General features: G+C 38.9%; 1 pseudogene; it reads right to left on the reverse strand.

The window, feature by feature from the left end:
* Positions 1-3,610: 3,610 nt before the first annotated feature.
* On the reverse strand, positions 3,611-4,248 carry LOC105101945 (nascent polypeptide-associated complex subunit alpha-like; annotated as a pseudogene).
* Between the last annotated feature and the right edge of the window lie 1,631 nt (positions 4,249-5,879).

The following is a 5,879-nucleotide window of genomic DNA, read 5'->3' on the forward strand; positions in this document are numbered from 1 at the left end:
TAGTGCTGTGTCCGTCATTATCACCAGTGATACGTGCACCCTACACTTAGAACTGAGCATCATTTTACTTACACTTTGAAATGTGCATCAATTTAAAGAAACATACTAGGTAAATAACATTCATTTGGTATGTGGATATGGCAAAAGTCATGATGGTTATACATGAATTACTGAAGCCAGCACTGTCTTATGAATCATATGAATATGTTTTCTATGTATGTATGTCACATATTATATGTGTCATATGTAGCAGATTTAATATGAAATCCAGGGGTGGTATATAGCTCAGTGGTAGAGCATGTGCTTAGCATGCATGAGGTCCTGGTTCAATCCCCAGTACTTCCATTAAAAATAAACAAATAAACATAATTACTGCCAAAAAGTGAAATCTGAACATGTACATATATTTCTATATATATGCTTTGAAATCTCTGGAAATTAGGGAGAAAAGTATCTCAGTCTCTGGATTTTTTTCTTCCAGAGGCTCCAGCTAAAATCTTTATGATGCAGTGAATTGAGGAGAAATCAATAGGAGAATTAGGCTGTCAATGAACACATCACACACCAACTTCAGAGAACGGACTTTGGTAGCCCTTCACCCACTACTCTGTTTGATCACCTCCTGGTTAGTAAGCTGGGACTCAAACGAGTTCTCCTGATTCCAGTGCTTGAGTGGTGTACACTATGCTATGTGCATAGTAACTGGAAAAACCATACGTGATAAGAAAAACATGGTGATGGCAACAGAAATCGATTTATTCTACAGTGTTTACACAACAGAAAAATGTAAAAGGAAGGACTTATTCTGAACACTTTTCCATTGTTACATAATTATACACTGTTAGGGGTGAGTAAAAAGAAGGGCCATTATGGGATATTTCCATTTCTAATATCTCCCTGTAGTGTCAAAAATGGGGCGAGGATGGTGATGGTGGTAGATATTTACTCCACAGAGATGTTTTTTCTTAATTGAACTATAGCCAGTTTACAACGTTGTGTCAATTTCTGGTGTACAGCATAATGTTTCAGTCATACATATACGTACATATATTCATTTTCATATTCTTTTTTATCACAGGTTACTACAAGGTATTGAATATAGTTCCCTGTGCTATACAGAAGAAAGTTGTTGTTTATCTATTTTATATATAGTAGTTAATATCGACAAATCTCAAATTCCCAATTTATCCCCTTCCACCCTCTTTCCTCTTTGGTAACCATAAGTTTATTTTCTATATTCGTGAGTCTGTTCCTGTTTTGTAAATAAGTTCATTTGTGTCATTTTTTTTTTAGATTCCACATATAAGTGATATCATATGGTATTTTTTTCTCTTCTGACTTACTTCACTTAGTATGATGATCTCCAGGTCCATCCATGTTACTGCAGATGGCATTATTTCATTCTTTTTTATGACTGAGTAGTATTCCATTGTACATATATATGCCACAAGTTCTTTATCCAGTCATCTGTTTAGGTTGTTTCCATGTCTTGGCTATTGTAAATAGTGCTGCTATGAACACTGGGGTGCATGTAACTTTTTAAATTAGAGTTCCCTCTGGATATATGCCCAGGAGTGGGATTGCTAGATTACATGGTAAATCTATTTTTAGTCTTTTAAGGAACCTCCATACTGTTTTCCACAATGGCCGCACCAATTTACATTCCCACCAACAGTGTAGGAGGGTTCCCTTTTCTCCACACCCTCTCCAGCATCTATCATTTGTGGACTTTTTAAAGATGGCCGATCTGACTAGTGTGATCTGATACCTCATTATACTTTTGATTTGCATTTCTCTGATAATTAGTGATACTGAGCATCTTTTCATGTGCCTGTTGGCCATCTGTATGTCTTCCACATAGAGATTTAAATACATCAATCCTGTAAATCAAACTATTTTTACATATTCTGTGAAATTCAGATGTTCAAAAGGCCAACCTTAAAATTTATAAAAAATGTTGCAACTGTACTTTAACACTCATTACGTAAATCACATTCACTGAATATTTGCTCCAAGCCCGGCAAACAAGTGCTGTAACCCCCTAGATGGGCCCCTACCTCCTCTCTCACAACACCTCTCAGAGCAGTCGAGTCACTCAATCTCTCTGTGAGGCAGAATAGTCATCAAGAAACAAAAACTATGCTTACAAATTCCTCCAGCTCATCTTTTAGCTTTTTACTTGAAGACAGCAGAAATGCTGCAATTCACATATGTAGACAACTTTGTCAGTATCGCTCAGAGGAAAGGCCTCTCTTGGTCTGGCAGAATTCTACAGAAAGCTCTTGGGGGAGGGTATAGCTCAAATGGTAGAGCGCTTGCTTAGCATGCATGGGGTCCTGGGTTTAATCTCCAGTAGCTCCTCTAAAAATAAATAAACCTAGTTACCTCCCCTCACCAAAATAAAATAATTAAATAATACAAGAATAAACAAAACATAAAAAAATTTCTTTAAGAAACTGAAAAAAAAAAGCTCTTGTAGCCAGTAATGTGGGGAATACAATGAATAAGTAATGAATCAAATGAATAAAACGGTACCCTTCACATCACACTTGGATTATTAATTTTTCAGAGAACTTACATGAAAACTGAATATGATTAAACCTTCATTTCACAATTAAGATAGTACCTCACAGGGCAGGGGGGAGAGTATAATTCGGTGGTAGAGCACATGCTTAGCAGGCACAAGGTCCTGGGTTCAATCCCCAGTACCTTCATTAAAAATAAAGAAAGAAAGAATCCTAATTACCTCCTCCCCGGCAAAAAAAAAATTTTTTTTAAAGAGAAAGTATCTCACAGTTCTGTTGAGCTGCAGATGTCCAGGTTCTATCACTTTGCCAAGAAACAAAGATATCCTTCCTGGATCACATACTGTTCCCTGGCCACTTCGCAATCTTTGTTGGATGCATTAGGACTGTGGGGGTGATAAAAAGACAGTTTTGGCTTTTTAAAATCACGATAGCCTTTAAAAGAGTAGCAAGTCATTGTGCTACACTTGCAAAAAAAAAACTATCTGGGAATAACTATAGAGCAGAAGAAAAGCTGAAAGTTATTTTTAAGGACTAAGGAAAGGAATGCATGGTACGTGCTCCATGTTATCTGTTAAACTAGCCAACCACGGGGAAATATCTTTGGGGAGGAGTAGAGATTTTTATAAATGCAGAAAAAAATGTTACTTCTCTGGGTCTAAGCACAGTAACACGGTCAAGGAAAAAATATATCAGAACGAGCAGAAAAACCGGGTTCTAGACCTTGAGAATCCAAACCTCTTAGTGATTCTAAGAGAATTACTGTGACAAAGAAGGTGAATTTGATAGTGGCATGAAAAGCAGAAAGGGAATGAGAAAAGCAGAAAGCAAACTCGCATAGTCACAGGAGTGGCTTTGACCGTGAGCATGGTGTCAGAATTTCAGGAGTGACAGAAAAAGCAGGTAGACAGATGGCAGAGGTATTTGCTGGACCCATAAGGAAGAGGGCCTTGAATATGTTATAATTGCTTTTTTTTTTTTCATCTAACAAGAAGCCATAACAATAAATGATAGAAACAGTACAAATTTCAAATCAAGCTGCAGTTACTCTTTTGAAACACTCAAAAAAGTCCTCTTTCGGGTGGTTACATTGTTAATTCCATAGTAGCATTTACAATATCATTGCTGTTGTCAGGGCTTGGACTGCCTTTGCTCTCGACAACATTTGCTTGTGACATGACCAATTCTATGTCCTTAACTTCCACACCTATTTCATCAACCTCTTCCTCTTCACTGTCCTCTTGTACAGTTGGGGGTCTGTGTGTTTTCTTGAATGTTTGAGACAGCTTCGCCTTGAACTTAGAATTTCTCAGCAGCTGTTAGCTGTGCTTGCTGAGATAAATCCTCGATCTTGGCTTCCCGCAAAATTATGTAGGTATCTGAAGCTGGGCTCTTGTAGACATCTGGTTTTATGATGATGAAAGAGGATATTCTCAGATTTCCAGATAGTGACTCTAGTAACCCCTGTAACCTGTCAAAGACCCAGTTTGGACATAGCCTTCCATGCCTTCTTTTCCCTCCGGCTCCGTTTTGCTCTACTGACTGGTTCTTCATTGATTTCAGCTGCTGCTGCCGCCAGCTGGGCTTGTCATGGGGTTGTCTGTGTGGAATCCTGTTCCTCAAGCTCCGGTACTGATTCATCACTATCTGATTCTGTCTCAGCCTGGGGCTGTGGCAACTCCGGCTCTGTAGCAGGGACGGTTTCTGTGGCTTCACCCGGCATCTTGTGCGGGGAACATGGAACCAAGACGGTGGCAGAAAGAGAGCAAGCGAGAGCATGACCCACGCCCGTCCATCGCAGGAGGAAGCCTGGCGGAGGGGCGTGTTATAATTGCTTTTGAACATTTCAGTGGCCGTAGCTCTCTGTGAGGAGAGGCTCTGTTAGCCTTTGAGACTGAAGAACTAGTTCTCTTGCTCTGGGAAGCATGGGAGGTTTTAAATGGAAAAGCCTAGGTTTTCTTGATGAAAAGAAATCTGTGATGGGGCATTCAAATGCACAGCATCATTTTTTTTAACTGAAGCATAGTTGGTTTACAATATCGTGTCAGTTTCAGGTTTATGGAAACGTGATTCAGTTATATACATATTGTTCAGATTCTTTTCCATTACGGGTTATTATAAGATACTGAATATAGTTCCCTGTGCTATACAGTAAGTCATTGTTGTTTATCTATTTTGTACACATTAGATTGCATCTGCCAATCCCAAACTCCTAATTTATCCCTATCCCTACTTCCCCCCGGTAACCATAAATTTGTTTTCTATGTTTGTGAGTCTGTTTCTGTTTTGTAAACAAGTTCATTTGTATCATATTTTAGATTCCACGTAGAAGTGATATCATGTAATATTTGTCTTTCTCTGTCTGACTTAGTTCACTTACTATGAGAATCTCTAGGTTTATCCAAGTTGCTGCAAATGGCATTATTTCATTTTTTTATGGGTAAGTAGTCCATTGTATATATATATACCACATTTTCTTAAACCAATCGTCTGTTCATGGGCACTTGGATTGTTTCCATGTCTTGGCAAAGCATCTTTTTTTTTTTTTGAAAATATTTTTGGAGAGCAGCTAATTAGCAGTTTCTTCATAGTTGTTCAGGTGTTACTGGAAAAGAACCTCTAAGAAACCATCACCTTCTATGACAACAGTTCAGGCCACTCAACTATCAGCTCAACCCCTGGTCCTCAGCAACACAAAAGCAAAATAAAACCATGCTTCCTGGGACCAACATGGATCACAGAGAGACTCCTGCCTTCTGTGGATCCTTTTTATAATATGCCTTTTCACAGCAAAGCCGGCAAACTCATCAGCTAGTATTGGGACATTTTTAACACCGTGATGAAAACTAGGAGGCCATGGAGAGAAGTGATTTATCAACTGCAGGTGCCTTGAAGATGTCACAGCCTGAACATATAACTGTTATGACCCTGAGAAACCTTAGGTTCCCGATGTTACATTTTGTTCAGCCATCTGGTTTAATAAGTCTAATGAAGATGTTCTGTAGCAGTCCTTAAATTCTCACGATGAGACGTTAAGCAAATGAGGACCTCAAAGAGTTGTCCCCAACAAGCAGAAGACAACTGAGCATCTCTGCTGTAAAGATTCCCCCAGATTCACTTAAATGCAAAATGCTCTCAAGTCTACACAGCACTTGAAAAGAAGCAAAGCCCCAGGGCGAGTGGGTATAGCTCAGTGGTAGAGCACATGCTTAGCAATAAAAATAAAATAAAATAAAAATAAAATGTTGTTAAAAAAAATGGAAGAAGCCCCAGCCTGACGTGAGTGGTTGAAAGACAAGGTCAATGCAGAAAGGCATTTATACATCACTGGGAAAGGTGTCTGGGGTGGGGGGA

This window comes from Camelus dromedarius, chromosome X, assembly GCF_036321535.1.
Source record: "Camelus dromedarius isolate mCamDro1 chromosome X, mCamDro1.pat, whole genome shotgun sequence".
Classification (NCBI taxonomy): Eukaryota; Metazoa; Chordata; class Mammalia; order Artiodactyla; family Camelidae; genus Camelus; species Camelus dromedarius.